General features: G+C 36.6%; 2 protein-coding genes and 2 long non-coding RNA genes across 6 annotated transcripts in view; 2 read left to right on the plus strand and 2 right to left on the minus strand.

The window, feature by feature from the left end:
* Positions 1-8,320, minus strand: part of LOC147842925 (uncharacterized) — a 959,952-nt gene that overhangs the window by 943,722 nt on the left and 7,910 nt on the right. The window lies entirely within an intron of this gene.
* The window catches only part of si:ch211-225k7.4, a 494,418-nt gene that overhangs the window by 283,468 nt on the left and 202,630 nt on the right, over positions 1-8,320 (plus strand).
* Positions 1-8,320, plus strand: part of si:dkey-88n24.3 — a 285,177-nt gene that overhangs the window by 251,442 nt on the left and 25,415 nt on the right.
* The window catches only part of slc12a10.1 (solute carrier family 12 member 10, tandem duplicate 1), a 98,686-nt gene that overhangs the window by 37,685 nt on the left and 52,681 nt on the right, over positions 1-8,320 (minus strand). For 2 of the 3 annotated variants that reach the window (XM_087259833.2, XM_087259834.2), the window contains exon 2: positions 2,104-2,294. The gene's annotated coding sequence lies outside the window, so the exon portion shown is untranslated. Of the gene's footprint in view, positions 1-2,103; positions 2,295-8,320 lie in introns of those variants that run through there. The other variant, XR_015494884.1, reaches the window with a different exon arrangement.

The following is an 8,320-nucleotide window of genomic DNA, read 5'->3' on the forward strand; positions in this document are numbered from 1 at the left end:
ATCAATCAATAAAGCAACCGCTCACTCAACAAACTAATTAATCAACAGTTGACCACTCACTCACTCACTCACTCAACCAACCAGTCAACTTATTAATCAATCAACCAATCCATCGACCGACCGACTGACCAATCACTCACATACTTACTCAATTAACCAACCAACCAACTAAACACTCACTCACTCAATTAACAAACCAGTCAATGAATCAGTGAATCAACAAATCAATCAATCAACCAATCGACCAACCCCTCACTCACTTACTCAGTCAATCAAGATCGACCAACTGTTCAGACCATTTTACTAATCCATGTTTATTTTTTAACAGTGTGTTGGGCTTTTTCTGTCGCTACTCAGTAAAAACTATATTGTTTCCATGTTGTGTGATTTACAGCTCTTTTCCTTTCATTTATGGTCATGACTTGCTTTATCCGTCCACTCTTTGAAAACTCAACTCTGCAGTTTGACCAAGTGTATTTTATTGACAGTTTTATTAGCTTGAAAGAGTCTCTTGTACAATAAATTATATAGTATAAATAATCTAGAAGTTTATTAGGTTTTCCTAATTTACAAGACCAAGCCAGACAATATATTACTTTAAACTATTAAACATGTCAATAAAGTCACTTTATTTACATTAGCAGTTGCCTGAGGAAAGATCAAGCTCTTCAAGCAATTCAAAAGCATCAATAAAAACATTAACCACACAAAATAAGGAAAACTTTTAATTTGGGGATATTTCTACAGTGTATAATTTATTCAGTTAATATAAAATATTTACTATGAAGGCAACACAGTGGCTCAGTGGTAGCACTGTTGCCTTCCTGTAAGACTTACAGTCCTTGCAACTGGGATGTCCAGCCTGATCTCACGAGAAAACGTAAGTATTTTACGTTTTGCCAGTTTAGCAGCTAATTCGTACGAATTTGTACGAGTTCAGTCGTACGAAATGGTACGATTTTAAAAAGGAGGCGTGGCACCTGACCCCACCCCTAACCCCAACCGTCACCGGGGGATGAGCAAATCGTACTAAATTGTACGAATTAGATCGTACGAATTCATACGAATTAGCCACTAAATGAAAAAGTTACGAATTGCCGTGAGATTGTGTTGGGATGTCTGATTTCTAAATGTCGATTTAATTTAGAAGGTTTCATGCTCACTACATATGACACACTGAGGTTTTAAGCCTTTTTGTAGTCATTATATCTAAATCCACACTTTACATTTTTAGGGTCGTACTTGCGCTTCGACATATTTGTTGCAATGATTAAATGAAAATTCACATGTCAAACGGTACGGTTGTTGTGTGCGCATTTCAAAATAAAAGTCCTATATAAGCAAAATTAGTTAAAAATTAAACTTTTGTTTAACTGAAAATGTTCCCCCACCAGTTGAGAAACACTGTTAATGTATTCTGTGATTTTGAGTTTTCGGTTTATCTATGTTTATGCGCATTGCATTATGGGATGTTAATCTCTGCTTTGTCAACTTTTAATGTAAAAAATTCAATTCTACAATTAAATAAAGAGACTTTTATTGACATTTGAAGTAATATATTGTATTCTAAGTAATATCTAGAGAAATGAGTCTGTAAAATAGCAGAAAATGTGCTTCAGTTTATTACGAGGTTTCTGTAGCGTAATTCATTCATTCATTTTCATGTCGGATTGGTCCCTTTATTAATTCGCGTTTGCCACAGCGGAATGAACCGCCAACTTATCCAGCATGTTTTTACGCAGCGGATGCCCTTCCAGCCACAACCCATCCCTGGGAACTCTTTAGCGTAATATACAAGTATATTTAAACCATTAAAACCCTAAATAAAAGTCTTTTTTAACTTTTCAAGGTTAAAAGTTGCTTAATAAGAAAGACTTATGATCCCATAATGCAACTCACCAGCAGAAATAAAAATGTAAAAAATAAAAACATGATTCACAAAATATGGAAAACTTATAATTTAGTTTTTTTAAGTGTATGCTGCAATATTTTAGCATCCGCAATAATCAAGTTAACAATAGTAGATCTGTTTCTACTCAGATTTTACAATGACCATTAAATATCAATTATAGACTAAAAATGTTCAAATATTCAAGCACTTACTTTATATGTGCTTCTCTTCCTTTGAATCCTTATTCCTGAATGTATGGAGAGAGAAAAACACCAACAGTTCTTCTAGTGATCCCTCACCATCATCATCATCATCATCTTTGAGCAGGTTTCTTTCTTGATTTATCATCACGTCTTTCTTCATTTATAGCAGAAGTGCCTCCTCCTCTGCTCCCGCCTGCACTCTGTGTAAGTGATGACATAAAAGATGTGAAGAGCTCTGTTTCCTTCTAGCATTATCCTGATAACGGAATCTGTGTCAGCCAGTTCTGATTAATCATTACCCAAATAATAACACACAATATGGGCCTGATATTACATTACACAGAAGTCAACAATAAAAGCGGCGAGTGGTAAAACAGCAGCTTTAAAACTGAATCTGGTTATATGATGACTGAACATTACAATTTAGGAACAACAAGTGTAACAAATAAGTTGTAAGAAGTAAGAAGAGCGCTGGTTAGATGCCTTGATTTACGTTTATGTTGCAAAATGTGTTTACGCTTAACTGTAAAACATCTGTAGATTAGCAGTTTTGTGTATTTGAAGATTGTATTTTATTTTCCTCAGTTTATTTATGTTTTTGAATTGCATTATAGGGTCTTGATCTTTCTTCCAGTTCAATTCAATTCATGATCATCATCATCATCAGCAGCATTTTCATCTGCTTATGCGGGGCTGGGTCGTGGGGGCAGCAGTCTTAGGAGAGAACCCCAGACTTAGAACCCCCAGTAACAAGTAAGTTACAAATAAGTTGTAAGAAATAACAAGAGCACTGGTTAGATGCCTTGATTTACGTTTATATAGCAAAATGTGTTCACACTTAACCGTAAAACATCTGTAGATTAGGAGCGAACCCCAGACTTTCCTCTCCTCAGACACTTCATCCAGCTCCTGTCGTGGTTTTCGGTTTTTCTCCTAATAAATCAACCTCAGTCTGGAGGTTATGATTATCAGAAGAGTATACTTGATTGGAATATTTTCCAAAAAAGCAGAGACATCCATAAGCAGACCCATCCCTACACTCAAAAAAAAAAAAATTGTTGAATGAACATGATTTAATCGTGGCACCCTTTATGCATCTAATCCAATCAAGTAAACCTGAACTGCTTTGAACATGTTGTATGAACACAAAGCACATTTGTAGATAAAACATGGTTTCAATATGTCAGTCTAACTTCTTTGCAACTAATTGACTCAAAATGTTTGTATTGTGTTATTCTAATTAAAATGATTCTAATTTACTCAATGTAACACTAAAGCTTTACTTTAACAAAATTATGTCTTGTTAAATCAGCTAGTAAATTTCTTGTTCAATATTGTTGTTTAAATTCATTCATTCATTTCCTTATCGGCTTAGTCCCTTTATTAATCCAGGGTCGCCACAGCAGAATGAACCGCCAACTTATCCAGCAAGTTTTTTTAAACAGCAGATGCCCTTCCAGCCACAACCCATCTGGGAAACATTCACACACACACATACCCAATTCATCTGTACCACATGTCTTTGGACTGTGGGGGAAACCGGAACACCCAGAGGAAACCCACACGAAGGCATGGAGAACATACAAACTCCACACATAAACACCAACTGAGCCGAGGTTCGAACCAGCGTCCCAGCGACCTTCTTGCTGTGAGGCGAATGTGCTACCCACTGCGCCACTGCCTCGTCCTGTTGTTTAAATTACATTTTTTTAAATTACAATACTATGAAGCAAGATTTAAAATTAAGTAATTCAACACAAAAAGGACAGAAAACATGTTATATATATATATATTTCTTTTATTATAGCCTTTAGCAGGCACCAATCACATTTAAACAAATTTCTTCTTTAATATTCTGATACAAAATGTTCTATAATATCCAAAATTGTAATATGTAATATAAAATGTATAAGAAACATTTAGCCAACAACATAACATGCATAACATTCAAGCTCTTGGGAAAACCAATTCCCAAACTGTGCCGAAAACACGCGGTGATCCTTCTTCTTGTTGTTTTCGTATGGTGACATCCAAATGCACTACCACCACCTACTGATATGCGCGAAGTGACTCTCCAGAGTGAGAGTTGTCGATTTGAAGCGTCAGTCTCATTGAATCAACATGTTCTGATCAAATTCATTTGATTATTTCTTGATTCAGTTTCAAATAACATGAATTAATCATTTAACATACGTCAACTTGATTTGTTCTTTTCAATCTGACAAATTTTTATTTTGTAAATCCAATACATGCCTAGTTTATTTTTTTGAGTGTAGTCTCACTCCAGGACAATCCCATGTCCCTCACATTTGCTACATTTGTTTATCCTGGCTTCCTCCCACCTTTGTGTTTTCACAGCTGTTTACTGGTTCTCTTCTCTTCTGGGCCTCTTCTTCTTGGTGGCCCTCTTAATGTAAAGATCTAATGTATTCATCACTGTTTTTACACATACAGTTCACATTTGGTAATTATGACTAGTATCTTTAATTCAAACATCTAAACTGGACTCGTCTCTCCTATACAGTATATGTCTTTTCAAACATACATGACAGTTTCAACATATGTTTTATGCATTTCTTGCTTTTCTGACACAGATGGTCCTCATTGTATCCCCAAGTCCTCTCCCTTGCTTCTTTTTTTTTTTTGCCTTAACTTACCTGTTTTCAAAGACATATAATGGCATATTCATAGGGCCCTTTACTCACCCAATTAAATGTGTCTTCATATAGGTATAGTAAATAAAAATCTTCATCACTCCCAAGTGGGATCCCAAGGCTTTTTTACGCCAGCCGAGAGACATAGTCCCTCCAGCATGTCTTGGGTCTTCCCCGAGGCCTCCTCCCGGTGGGACATGCCTGGAACACCTCCCTAGGTAGGCGTCCTGGAGGCATGCGAAACAGATGCCAGAGCCACCTCAGCTGACTTCTCTCGATGTGGAGGAGCAGCGGCTCTACTCCGAGCTCCTCATCTATAAGAGTGCGCCCTGCCACCCTACGAAGGAAACTCATTTCAGCCGCTTGTATTCGAGATCTTCACTTAATCTTTATTTCTAAAGCGCTTTTACAATGTAGATTGTGTCAAAGCAGCTTAATATAGAAGTTCTGATAGATTGAATCTGTGTCAGTCCAGTTTTCAGAGTTCAACTTTAGTTTTCACTAATGAAATTCCAAACGCTGAAGAGCAAATCCGTTGATGCGCAGCTCCACAGTGGAAATGAATGACTTCCGGTCTGTCGCTTGTCGTGTGCAGTGGAAAGGAGGCTTTAGCCTTGTTAGCCGTTTGTCCTAGTCTGCCACCTGCCTTACGACCTCTTGCCTGTTATTTTGACTACATTTCTGGACTGCCTTTTTACAACTGTTTGCACCAGTATCGACCATTGTCTGCCTGACTTCGAATAAACCTGCATTTGGATTCCAACTTCTGTTGTCATTGTCACTCCCCGGGTTACAGTCTGAAAACAGCAACAAATTGCACCAACCATATCTTGTGCCTTATTGCGCTGGGTGTATGATAGAGCCCTATATAGACTGATTTCACGCGGCCGCCATTTTCAAAAGCGAAATCGAGGCTGCGGTGGGAAGAAAACCGGAAATATCATTGGGAGTTACATAGGAATGTTGTGTAACTGGCTGTATATCTTATCAGCGAAGAGAAAGTGACTCAAATTTATAATTTCTCCGCCTTCCGGGTAACCCGAAGGTCCGTTCTGATTGAATGTTGAATGTAAAAAGGGACATCAGAGCTCATTTTCAGCTAAGTTAAGGGAAATGGCACTAGTTAGCTAACGTTTTAACGTCTCAAACACACTTTTTAGATGCCATTTATCAACCTCGAGTTAATAAACTGATTCTTTAACTATATTAGACTTGTCACCCCTGCTGAAAAATCCAGCTTAAACCAGCCTAGGCTGGTTGGCTGGTTTTAGCTGGTTGACCAGGCTAGTTTTAGAGGGGTTTTGGCCACTTCCAGGCTGGTTTCCAGCCATTTCCAGCCTGGTCTTAGCTGGTCAGGCTGGAAAAATGACCAGCCAAATCCAACTAAAACCAGCTTGACCAGCCTGGTTTAAGCTGGATATAGCTGGTTTTTGCTGGACTCCCAACATTTCGATTTTACTGCATTGAAAACATTTAGTTCAGTCAACTAAATGCGTTTAATTAAATTCTGTTGAAATGTTGATAGCATTAAACAACATTTTTTGTTTCAACATGACAGAATTAGCTTTTTTAGGGCAACGAGTTTCCATGCATTTTTCAAGTTCAATCAAACTGTAGGATCTTACAGTGCGGTCACTTTGTATTATCTGTTCCAGAAACTCCTTTCACAAACATTTTGTAGACTTTATGGGCTCGAGGTCTTGTGTTGGCTTGTGTAAAGACTCCAGTGGTCTTTGATAGGAAACTGTGTGTAAAGTGCCAGTGAATAGGCCATATATACTCCATCTACACACACTCTCACACGACTGAATAAAAACTTTATCTCCAGCGATTTGTTGGCTAACCGCTCATTACTGACTAACTGGGGTAATCATGGGTTGAGCTGGCAGCGTTTCCCATTAAAAAGAGGCATGTGGAACTGTACTGATCATTCCTGGAATTAACAACGACGGTGAATATATGGTCCAAGATTAATGTTTTGCAGAGATTTCACGAGAGAACTTCAGTTCATTGTCGCATAAAAGGTTTAATAAGAACATTTGATTAAAATCTGAGAAAATCTGATTAAGATCTGAAAGAGTGGATGCAATTAAGTTTCTTAGTGTTGTATTTGATCATAAAAAAGGTTGGAAACTGCAAAGAAATAATGTGATGGTGAAAGTAGTAAAAACTGTAGCGATAAATTAATGTATATATAACTTGAGTTATTGTGTTGAATTTTGGGGGAATACATATGAATGATCCTTATGTCCAATGCATAAAAAAGTAATTAGACCGATGGAAAATGTGGGGTATTTAGAGCATACAAATCCTTTATTTTTTAAATTGAAGATTCTTAAGTTTAATTATTTTTGTTAAATAAATTTGTTGTTAAATTTTGTTTGTACCGTAAAACAGCACAAATTGTGTTTAAGGCTAGGAATAAATTACTCCCAATATGCAAACTTAATGCAGTTTATTTATTTATTTTTTTTAAGAAAGACAAGGGGAATATAATCTGAGAGAAGAACAAAAAAACAAGTTGAAAGCAAGGACAACTTTAAAAAAAGAAAATGTGTATGTCTGTATGTGGTGTGAAACTAGGAAACAGTCTAGAACAGATTCTCAAACAATGTCAGGATATTAATCAATTTAAATAGTTGTATACAGATATTTACATTTACATTTTACATTTAGTCATTTAGCAGACGCTTTTATCCAAAGCGACTTACAAATGAGGACAAGGAAGCAATTTACACAACTACAAGAGCAACAATGAATAAGTGCTATAGGCAAGTTTCAGGTGTGTAAAGAGTGTAAGAAGCAAAACATTAGTAATTTATTTATTTATTTATTTATTTATTTATTTATTTATTTGTGAGTATGGTAGTTAGTGGAGGAGTCAGAGAGGGAATTGCAGATTAGGAAGTGAAGTATAGACTAAATAGTTCAGTTTTTAGTCGTTTCTTGAAGACAGCGAGTGACTCTGCCGTTCTGATGCAGTTAGGGAGTTCATTCCACCAACTGGGCAGATTGAGCGTGAGCGTTCGTGAAAGTGATTTCTTCCCTCTTTGGGATGGAACCACGAGGCGACGTTCATTCACAGAACGCAAGTTTCTGCAGGGCACATACATCTGCAGAAGTGAGAGCAGATAAGAAGGAGCAAAGCCAGAAGTCGCTTTGTAGGCAAACATCAGAGCTTTGAATTTGATGCGAGCAGCAACTGGCAGCCAGTGCAATATAAATAGATATATTATTAAAGGAATATAATGATGAATAGAGGTAATTGAACAACGTCTCTTATAAAAAGAAGAGATAAGTAAAAGAAGAAATGAGTTGAAGTAATAGCCGAATGATGTGTGTGGTAAGGTACTCCATTTTGACCATGTTGAAATGTATTTTGTTTAATCAAATTTGAAATATATATATATATACATACAGTTGAAGTCAGAATTATTCTCCCCCTGTTTATTTTTTTCCCCAATTTCTGTTTAACGGAGAGCAGATTTTTTAAACACATTTCTAATCATATTAGTTGTAATAACTCATCTCTAATAACTGATTTATTTTATCTTTGTCATGATGACAGTAAA

This window comes from Danio rerio, chromosome 7 (assembly GCF_052040795.2).
Source record: "Danio rerio strain M-AB ecotype USA chromosome 7, GRCz13ab, whole genome shotgun sequence".
NCBI lineage: Eukaryota > Metazoa > Chordata > Actinopteri > Cypriniformes > Danionidae > Danio > Danio rerio.